Source organism: Haliotis rufescens, unplaced genomic scaffold (assembly GCF_023055435.1).
Source record: "Haliotis rufescens isolate VD_foot unplaced genomic scaffold, xgHalRufe1.0.p SCAF_6, whole genome shotgun sequence".
Taxonomy (NCBI): domain Eukaryota; kingdom Metazoa; phylum Mollusca; class Gastropoda; order Lepetellida; family Haliotidae; genus Haliotis; species Haliotis rufescens.
This window is the reverse complement of record NW_025964334.1, coordinates 11,372,098-11,384,416: the sequence shown is the minus strand read 5'-3', so window position 1 is coordinate 11,384,416 and position 12,319 is coordinate 11,372,098.

Below are 12,319 nucleotides of genomic sequence, written 5' to 3'. Positions count from 1 at the left end.
TATAATATTCATCCTCGCTATCTAGCGTAAGGAGTAAGTGTATGTTCATAAGGTATGCTTCTCTCCGTTTCACCTGGGAACTAAAATTAAGTCAGCAAGCATAAACCTCAGAAACCTATCCAATCTGATAATCAAGAGTGTGCTAATCTACTGCATTCAATATCAGGACGGGGGACACCAGAAATTAGCGTCACACAATTTGTAAATCGGGCCCGAGGCTTCGGCGTGACGAGCGAACACTTTAACCAAAAGGCTACCCTGCTGCCCCATGCATCTTTGAATTCACAAAACGCGTAATCTTAAAGATACCTTCATGTGAGACTAACAAAGGTGACTAGGTAACAATGACAATGATGTAAATAAATGCGACAAAAACCCTTCCATAATCATAATGTCTGCTAAAAGCAGAGTCCATTGTACGAATTCGACTTGATCTTGAACATGTGTTTATCAATTACTAACAGATCATTGTGGTCGCGTATACATCAAATGTGGAAATTCTCCTAAATGTCTACAATAAGTCTTTTTGCAAGCTTTCAAATGACCTGGAATATTGTAACCCTGATCAAACAACTTTTGAGAAAGAGTCGTATGACGCTCGTTGAAATCTTTGTAGAAAGAGCATGTTTGATCATACCTCAAAAGTTTCTGTTACTCTGATTCTTTATGCATAGATCAGAATATGAAACAGATGAGACCGCCCTACCTTCGTCTAGCTAAGTTGGTAAATCAGTGGACATATCTGAAGCTTGAGTAAAACGTCTTGACCTAAGCCTCTTGTTTTGATGATGCTTATCACACAGAACCTCTGACCCGTATGCATAAGGAAACAGATCAGCAATGATCCCACCGCCAATTTCAACATGACAGTTATCTTTCAGGAAGTCAAACATTTCACATATTGTTTTCTCAGTAAACTTCAGATAACATTTGCTTTCATTTTTCTCAAATTGTGATGAACCTTTGAAGATAGAATTAGTAACTATATGTTGTCTGTGCTCACCACGTGATGTGAGAAATGACTCGTGAAATGAGGAATGAAGTTGTTGTAAAGTTTGTCATGTGGTATACTTGTGAAGAAAGTGAAAACATTGGGATTTGACAAAAATTGAACCAAATCCTTCATTGGTTTCAGATCTAAATGGTTTTTGTTCCACTTGTCTCGAATACACCGTGACGCTACAACCCTTTCACCTTAATCTTATATAATTTCAGATGGGAAACGAAATCCTGATTTGTCAATAAAAAATGAAAAATGTGACTTAATGATTCAAGGGTAATTCGTGAACATCGGGAATGTCAATGTCAACAATCATTTCCAAGATTAGATTTTCTGGATGATACACATGACAATCACGTCGTCGTTTGTTGGAAACAAATGACTTAATTTTTGCTTATTAAACAAAAGAGGCAACCTGCTACAAAATCACTTATTTTATGAATATATGATGAACTGTTACAACAGGTGAATTGACAACTCAACAATATTTACGCAGTTCATTGGGAAATACGCTGCGAAATTAACAGAAGCAAAGCGTTTTATGAATAAGTCTATTCGAATGTAAATCATACATTTTCGTATATACATTTCAAATGGGAAACGATTGTATTTTAGATAATGTTTGCATTTTGCTTGGACAGCACTGCAGTAAGAATGGCCACCGTTGATTTACGAATCCACGATTTACAACAGTCGCTATTTCATGTCTTCTCACTTTGTAGATTCATGAATGTCAGCGAAACGCTGACCATGGTAAAAAAGTCTGCAAAACGTTTCATTATTGTACTCCTTTGAAAGTTGAGTCCCTAGTACGGTGGCCTAACTTTGGTTGCTGGTGATTCATAGCCCATCTATAAAATGTATTTTTACAATAGTCACAATGATATGGCTGTATACTTGTTTTAAATTTATACCTGTCATAATCTAGTACTTTACTGACCCTTGTCGACAGATGTTAAAGTCTATAATTATGTATTATTACTGTAAACTGGATTTAGTCACGACATGGCTGAAATACTGCCGATGTGACTATAAATCTTAACGCACTCACTCATGTTTACGAAACACTTCTTATCATTGAAGGAAACTACATGGATATGTTGCCTCTTGAAATCTTGAAAAACATCTCACTGATCTTTGGCTACTTTTCAATCATGATAAAACATGAACGTTAGATCATTACCGGACACGCGAATAACGCATGTTCTTCCCTGCAGGTAGCACCCACCACTGGCACAATTTAATCAAGAATGTAAGTGTTTGTTTCTTTCCTGACACTGAAAAGAGGTTCTTCTTTCATGCGACGACGACATCTAAATAATTAAGTGATGGAGCAGAAAATCCAGTTACACGATAGCGAATTTGCTGATTTTGTTGAAACTAAATACGATATGTCAATTTTTAATTGTGTCCGCTTTGAACAAGATCAGATGGCTTTCTGCCTATGTGTAAAGCAAAACGTTTTAGAAATATGTTCGCTTTGCAACACAGTTGGGAGCAGTTTTATGTCTCGGCCCAACCATTACTTTTGTAGCTTTTAATGAAACTCGGGACTGAAGTCCACCAGTTTCTCAGTGTTGATGACGTCTTTGTTACCATTGGCAGAATTAACAAACTGTAAGAGAGGACACAGAATTGGAATATATTCTTTCTGTCCCAGTCAAATGTTTTCCCGAGTACCAGGGCTCCATAAAAAAATCCGTGCAACGAAAAATGTATGGCAGGGTAAATGATAACCATAATTCGTAATACAATCAAGAAAGGACTTTCTTCACATTTACAGAGGATGTCCCACGCAACAACCTTGATGATAAACTTCATTCCTTGATGACATTTGTTGAAGCATTTGTCACTAAGTGCTGTGCCAAAGACATAATGACATCTTAATCGTCAATGGTTCAAGACAATTAGTCAAAAATGAAAGCAAATGTCATACAGTTACGTCCCGTTAATCCAACATTGTTGTGTGCATATCATTAGGTCGGATTAACGAGTAGGTCGGATAAACGAAATTAGGTAGTATTAACGTTCGTGATCGGCAATCGGACAACTACACTGCAGATAACGATTCAAAGGCGTAATAAAAAGGGAAAAAGGGAATATTCATATTGTTATGTTACATTGTTGGCGGAATACGTTTTCTAATCATGCAACCTCTAAAGTTTAACACAATACTACTGTTACGGAATGTACGACTCATTCACATGACTGTATGTTGCTGAGTACAAAATGTGTGAAAAAATATTGGACATAGATAAAGTTTTCGAGTGGGATTGGTCTTGAGCAGCAAACAGAAAGCCTTCTGTTTCACTTTTCAGACCTATAGACTTCATCCAAGCAGAGGACTCTGCACGGTTGCTGATCCTCTCAACACACTGCATATAAAGGCGATGCAGTGGTCGTTCAGATAGCGTCTGAGTCTGGGATAGTATGTGGCACCTCGCTTGCTTGACGCTCATTTCAGTACCGTCCAGCAGTATAGAACTATCAACAAAATCAACATTAACATTAAAATTATGTCCATCATCCTTGGCTCGTTTATGGAAACTGTGAAATGCCTTGTTTTCATCCTGAGACTTGACATGCTTCACAAGAGGATCATCAGACCAATAAATGTGTGCAAAAGTGCACAAAACAATCCTATCAGGAAGAGCCTCCACCATTAATCAAACCACGCCCTCCCATATAAATTTGCAAATATAAGCGGTTAAAGTTTAAATTTTAACTCGCTCACTTGTGTTAGGGTGTCAGTACCCTGAATTTCTTGTTTCGTCAACAGCACCAAAAGATGAGGATAGAACGGTATTATTATAATAATTATTATTTTCTGACAGCCAGGTAGCCAGTTTCATTCCATTTATTTATCCACTTAAAGTAGATATAAATGAGACAAGTGAAACCACCTGATCTATTTTGTATTTAGATCTGTACATGAAGAGTCAGCGTCACAAAGAACTATCCACAAAACACAAATTCTAAATCAGTCACAAAAATTATGTCTGACGTAATTTCCTCTTTTTACTTGTACCATATGTTGTTCGTTGTTTAGGTCATCACGAGTCTTGCCTTTACATGTGTTTTTGAAGAGTGCTTATGTCGAGTGAGTGAATTGGGTTTAGCGCTGCTTTTAACATCATTCCAGTTATATCACGGCGTGTCAGCTTAATGAGGGAGGAAAGCTCGAAGTGATGCAGGTCTCGGACGTTTACCTCTTCGGCGAAACCCACGCGCACGGGTATGGTGCTGACAAACCTAGAAACGTAATCAGGGCGAACCGGGATTCGAACCCTCAATCATAGTTTTTTGGCGTGCCAAAGGGACGCAACTCTGCACAGCGAATAGCGGCGCCTTAGACGACTGGGCCACCCGTGCACCCCGCCACTGTTGGGGCAGGCTACGCTCAGGTTGTTGCGAAAACCTGTTGTCATCATTATTCTGCATCCCGATCATTGTTATTTTAGCTCAACATCAAGGACATCAACGCACATCTTCTGCACCATTCAACTACTACCTAAAGTACTCACGGAAATGAAAAAAACAACTGTTTTTTCGATCTCAGATTTTATATAAATGCAGTTAATATACAAAATATATAAATATTCAAACAACTCAATTAGTACTAATACATCGTATCAAAGGTTTCTGTGTCTTTTGACAGTAAAAGTGTGTTAAAATATGAACAAAACAGACTATTGTGAAACTGAGCATGCCCAGCTGTTAGTAGATCAAGGTGAATGTCCATGACCTATGACACCTTGACGACAGGTGAAAACAGGTGCTTGAAACCCACGTGCATGTGATTTGTCAGTGGTTAGTGATTTGTCAGTGGTTTTGTGGGATAGTGAATCATCGTCAAAATATCAGAACGTAAAAGTAACATTTTCCCTTCTCAAACAACAACTTACATGTCATTATTATTATGTACATAAACATAGCTGTTAGTTTTATTGTTGTTTTGATATTTTTTTCCAGGCTAATTTACATAACAGACACTTGGTCCTGATCTCACCTTTAACATACAGTTGTCATCCATCTGCAATAACGATCAAATATCCCAAGATGTTACTTACTTATAATATTAACGCTAAATGGGTGACCAACAGCCGTAAGAATGTACGTATCAGAATACGGATCACATGTATGTTGTTTTGTTGTGTGAATGTAAACTGTTTATTGATCATGATATTGTCCAACTCTTTGTTAAAATTATTTGATAATTTATTTGAAACATACGAAATCTGTTGTATTTATCCTTAAAACCACCTTCCTAATTATGGTTAATATTGTGAAATAAATGTTCGTTTACAAATTAGATATTCATCTACCTCATTAGTTATATTTAGACATATGCATTATTTGACTACTTAGGGCTGATGTTTCTGCTGGTAGACAGAAATCATTATTGATTATTAATGATCCATTCATGTATTTTTTATATTTTCACTGCTGTTTTGCCTTTTACGTCCATTGAAATCTGTTTCTGGCATCAAAATCGAGACAAATGATTATTGGGGTAGACGATGTATATTCATTATTCTTGTATACTGTGTATCCGAATTCCAAATTAATCTTGTTTATGATTGGTATGTCGGCATCATCAACACGCCCAAACTCATTCACCATCACTGAGTATCGTGACCCACGACCTCAACCTCTCTCTCACAACCAATGTCACGTGGCAGTAACTGATTTCCTACTGTACGCCCATGCTTAATGATGTCATCTGAATGTCATACAGTATTTAGATACATTCACCCTAAAATTAACGATGGAAGACAAACAGGCCGACAGTTAGGTGGTTCATTGAACTATCCCCCTGTATATATACAGAAATAAGTAGCATAAAAATGATTACATATAGATATACAAGCAACTCCTTCTGGAGTTATGAGAGAAATGTTAAAATGTAATGCATTCTAACATAACTCTGTACATATGTTTAAAATGATCCTAAATGTGAATATATTGTAATGTGAGTATATAGTAATATATATATATTGCGCTGTTTTGTCCAGGTACGAGGAAAAAGGCATAACTGTGTTAGCTTACCTAACAGAAGTCACACAACTAGTTTTAGTTATCTTTCACCTTCCACTGCAATACGTAATTCATTCAGTGTTGAATACTTGGTATCCTTTGCATTTAAAGTGACAGTATCAATTATACCCCCACATAATTCAGAGATAGGTCTTCATTGTCCAACATGTAGGATGTACTTTGAAGTGTGGTAGACAGTTTTGGTAAAATGTTGAATAACACACAACTTTCATCTGTCAGTGATGGATAACACAATATTAGTTCAAAGTGCATATGTGAGTGATGAGAAACACAAGCAAGGTTCATAGGGCAGTGATGGCCAATGCCTGCATAATCTCTGTGCAATATCTACTTTGAGTGAACCATATTTCTTCATTCCCCACGTCTATAGGAGATTATGTTTGAGTGAGTGCGTTGGGTTTAACGTCGCTTTTAACAACATTCCAGTTATATCACGGCGTGTCAGCTTAATGTGGGAGGAAAGTCCGAAGTGATCACGTTAACCACTTCGAGAAACCCACGAGCACGGGAATGGTGCTGACAAACCTAGAAACATAATCTTGGCGAACCGGGATTCGAACCCACAAACAAAGATTTCTGGCGTGCCCAAGGGACGCAACTCTGCACAGCGAACTGCAGCGCCTTAGACGACTGTTCATCCGTGCCCCGATTATGTTTGTGAGTAAGGTGACAAGGGGATTCTTAAAATGTGAACATGAAATCCCCAAACGTAACATACATTGATTGGACATCTTGGATCTCTATTTAAGGCTAGTCCCTGTTAAAGGAATGTGTCGTTGTGCTGAGACCGAACTGCATGTGAACTATACGTAACACTGAAGGTTGCTCTATGGAGCAGAGGCCTTGTGGCCGCCCTTACTGGAATTACTCATGGAGAAGAGTGTCCACTGTGTCGGTTGCGATGGTTTACTTAGTTTGAGCTTCCTCTTAATTCAGTGGAGATCACCCACCAGCACCCGTCACACCAACACATCAGATCAGGAAAATAATGTCAGTGCAATTTCGTTAATCGATGAAGTTAATCGTATGATTATTTCACTGATTTCTTTCAAAAAGGCAGAAATTATTAAACGATTATTTGAAAGTTATTACTTAGGTGAATGTTTTATTAACGAAAACTTTTATATGATGCTAATTTTTTATGGATAATTTTAGTACACAGGGCTCCACCGTAGGGTAGTCACATGCGAATATGTACAGTTAGCTACACGGATTTTGTCGAAATATTAGATACCTACACAACGTGACATTATACATTCATGCAATAAAGATGATTTAAAAAGAGAGAAGTTGTTGATTTGTTTGTTGATTGCAGAGTAGCCTCGGTGATATTGATTTGAACCCTCCTAATTAAATATGGTACCTTTACCTGGCCACATTTGTGGTCATCTTGAGTGATCTTTCCACTTCATAAAAAGTAGAGGATACTCCGAAATAAGTTACAATTGCCAGCATTGCAAGATGTATTAGCGTCTAGTAATAGTTGTATGATACTTTGAACGAATTGAGAACGAATTACAAACAGTAGTCACGTATGCCAGTAGATGTCATGACCGTCAACGATCTAGAAGGACGATAAGATGGGAAATGACACTCTAAGGACCTGCTCACATACTTAACAAGGGACACCGTTAGGGTAGGACATGGTGACACATATCATGGGAGTTACTGATGGGGCGAGACATGGTCACACACGTGACGGGTGCTACCGATCGGGCAGGACATGCTCACACACATGATGGGTGATATCGATAGGACAGGACATGGTCAAACACATGACGGGTGCTACCGCAAGGGCAGGGCATGGTCACACACATGACGGCTGCTACCGATAGGGCAGGACATGGTCCCTTATATGATGTGTGATGTCGATAGGGCAGGACATGCTCACACCCATGACGAGTGCAACCGATTTGGCAGGACATGCTAACACACATAACGGGTGCTACCGATAGGGCAGGACATGGTCAGACATATGATTGGTGCTTCCGATAGGGCAGGACATGGTCACACCCATGATGAGTGCTACGTATAGGGCAGGACATGCTCACACATATGACGGGTGCTTTCGATTGGGCAGGACATGGTCACACACATGACGGGTGCTTCCGATCGGGCAGGACATGCTCACACATATGACGGGTGCTTCCGATTGGGCAGGACATGCTCACACATATGACGGGTGCTTTCGATTGGGCAGGACATGGTCACACATATGACGGGTGCTTCCGATTGGGCAGGACATGGTCACACACATGACGGGTGCTACCGATTGGGCAGGACATGGTCACACATATGATGGGTCTTTCCGAAAGGGTAGGACATGGGTCACACACATGGCGGGTGCTTCCGAAAGGACAGGACATGGGTCACACACATGACGGGTGCTTCCGATAGGGCAGGTCATGCTCACACCCATGACGAGTGCTTCAGATAGGGCAGGGCATGCTCACATCCATGACGGTTGCTTCCGATAGAGCAGGACATGCTCACACCCATGACGAGTGCTTCAGATAGGGCAGGTCATGCTCACACCCATGACGGGTGCTTCCGATAGGGCAGGACATGCTCATACACATGCCGGGTGCTTCAGATAGGGCAGGTCATTCTAACACACATGACGAGTGCTTCAGATAGGGTAGGTCATGCTCACACCCATGACGGGTGCTTCCGATAGGGCAGGTCATGCTTACACCCATGATGAGTACTTCCGATAGGGTAGGTCATGCTCACACCCATGACGAGTACTTCCGATAGGGCAGGTCATGCTCACACACATGACGGGTGTTTCCAATAGGGCAGGACATGCTTACACCCATGAGGGTTTCACCGAAGTGCTGAACGTCTCAGACATGCATCACTTCGGGCTTTCCTCCCACATTAAGCTGACACGCCGCGATATAGCTGGAATACTGTTAAAAGCTGCGTTAAACCCAACTCACTCACTCACTCACCAATATTCATGTTAAAGACATGTTTAAAAATAAAGAAAAATAATATCGCCGATCAAGAATCAGCTGTTTTGTATCAATCCGCGTGTGAGCATTACTGTCACCCCAACCGCATTTCTCAGTTAACATGTTGTTCCGCATGAAAAATAGTACAGTTAAAACAACTTTAAAGATCACCTTGCAGTTTGATTTGCATAGTGTACACTGAGAACATCACACTGCTGAAAGCGGACAATGTTGCTAATCAAGGCTTGTTGTTATTAGCAAGACTTTGTCATTGAGACAGCCGCCGTCGCGTCGTGTCGCTCAGAGAAGAGGAAAGACGCAAAACCTGTATCAGATATGTGACAGCTGAATCAGGAACGACAACAGAACTGGTTTTGCGAGTTTATTCCGGACAACAAGTTCTATAGACTACTCAGAGTCAGAATCAATGAGTATTCTTCTCTTTGGTACCGGTAGATGACTATCGACAGTAGAGTGACCCGAGTCATTCTTTTTCCAGGACTGTGGTTCATCAGCCTTTTTGTCTGTGGACAGTCCAGCCCTTGATGGCATGGTCTTCACAAGGGAGCCCAGCTTTTGTCTGCCAACAGGTTGGCGTTTAAACCACGTCTTTCCAGATTTTACCCCGAACACTGTGTAGGGTACAAGACAAAATGGACTGTCATCATTGCAAAAGACTCGCTTGCGAACATCCCATACAACTTGTAAACGGCAACCGGACAACATTCGTCCCCAGGTTGAGCTCAGGCTTTGGGTGTCGTGTCATGGGATTGATCACCCCGTCATGTGTTTGACTGACGTTCCAAATACTGTAAATATTCCTTATCATCGTCATCAGTTTTGAGTCCAAAGTAGACTGTAGACTGTTCTGTTCCACCACAATGTGTTAAACACAGTATCTGCAGCTACCAAGCTGGCCGCATTCACTGAGCTTATTCAGTTCAATGTCGGACACAGGATCAGATCGCTGGGGTAGGTTTCCTTTGCCTTGCTTTTTTATGATTTTATTTTGATTTCAAAACCTCCCTCAGTTTAGCAAAGTGCATAGATTTCCACAAGCAGATGTTTGTAATCTTGTCTCTTGAGGTCAAGCTCTATGCTACCCTTGATCCCCTTCAAAGTAGACGGTTTGTATTCTGAACCATCTGATTTGCGTGGCGAAATAAAACTTTTACAGAGAATAATGTTAAGTTTACTGGGCTAATGTCTTCAACTTTTCTTGTGTCATTTAAACTTTCCTGTATAGATTTGTGCACTAAATTCATATCAAGATTAATCTTAATCCTGTTCATTGTGTTTTCATGTTCATTGGCAGTTATTATTGGCAACTTATTGATGTCATCATCGTTCACAAAGGCAAACCCGTCTGCTTTAAGTCTGGTGTTCGAATTCGGGGTTTCCAAAAGGTTCTTCAGCATAGACGCTGGAAACCCGGACTTGGTGGTGTTGATCTTGGCGCACAAGAAACAGTTTCTCGCAAAACTCGCAATCGGAATCTTGGAACTTCAATCTGGCTATATGCAGTTTTGACAACAAAGACATTAAATGTGTTCAGAGGTAGAATTATGTGCATAACTCTTCCTGTCAAATCTCCGTCCACTTTAACGAGGTCATTTACTTTGACAGGTGTCAAATGGTCCGCCATGTTTGTTTACAACATGTGGAATCGTTGTCGATGATATGAAACTATGTTCTTGGCTTATAAATCTCGAATCAGTGAGATTGTTGCAAGTGAAACATATCAATGAATGCACTTGATTTGTGAATCAATGAGAAACAAATTGTTCCGTCGTCGAATGAATGTTGTTTCACTGACCAATCAGCTTCGAGAATCACTTATTGCACACTGTGCAAATCATTCGTGACCAACTCGTGTTATTCCGGGCCAAGCCGAATAGCGACTCGTGCCCCTTATCATGGCCATATTTGCGACTTGGCTCCGTCTTAGCGCAAACGGGCATACCTAAAAAGATTGTCAACTCGTTGCGTAATGGTTCACATATATTTCCCCATATATTATATATATTTCTGATGCAATTTAAAGGACATCGGGACGTGCGGAATTATACAGTATGATTAAACACATTTAACTGTGTCTTGGGTATATTTTTAGATGTAAGACATATGTTATATTAAATCAAAAATTGTTTCTGAGGGATTCTTTGACGAAGAACTTGAAATCATACGCGCATTCTGATTGGTTTGTCGTATTTTCGTACATAACATTCATCGAGAGGGGGACGAGTCTTCTTGCAGGTTACGGAAAGGGGCGAATGGTGACGAATGTGTGCAAATATCAGGACACTGCATAATAATTCGCGTTCTTGCCTATGTTTGGCTCTTGTGGCTACTTGTGGCGCATTTCGTTGTGCAGAGCTACGTCCCTTAGGCGTGCCATAAACCAATGGTCGTGGGTTCGAATCCCGGTTCGCCTTCATTTTGTTTCTAGGTTCATAACTTAACCCTTTTCATCTGACACGCCATAAAAAAAGGTTAATTATTGTTCCACGCGGCGTCAAAGCAACGCACTCAATGATAGATAGATAGTTTTTCTTAGACGTGAAAATCAGTCATACAAACGTAACTGTAAATGAGATAGGTCTAAAGCAGAAAACTAAAACAACTACAAGAGCACAGTTTGCCGCAACAGAAGTTGTAAACAGTTATCGTTAGGGCGTGACGACGGCAGATCTCGTGTTATTGAGCCAATCCCGTTTCTTTTCATGTGACAGAAATCGTGCATGAATACCCTCACGACATGTGGTGTTTGTGAAAAATCAAGCGTATCCTGATCCACTGGTTACACCTGTCACAAACATACGCAAAGGCAAGTCAATTCTGCATCTGAAAACAACAGGGAACTGTTGGCATTGCTATTTGCATTAGAATAACAGATGAAGACGTAACACGATAAAAGACAGCTGATATAATTCCCATAGAGTAAGATATATTATTTGTATTGCGCGCACGTGTGTTTAGATAAATAGATAGACATGTCACGCCCATTGTGTCATACAATAATGTCTCTCAGACGTGAAAACAATCATACAAACTAACTGAAAATAAGATAAGGTATAATACAGAAAACGAAAAGAAATGACTACAAGAGCACAGTTTGCCACAACAAAAGTTGTAAACAGTTATCGTTAGGGAGTGACGATGGGAGGTCTCGTGCTATTGCGCCAATGCTGTTTCTTGTATGAAAACCCCTACCGCGTGGCGTTTGGATTACATTGTGCTGTCCACAACATCCTGTAACATGTGTACGTGCCCTGTGGGTTGGTTAAACGAACTAGCTGGAGGT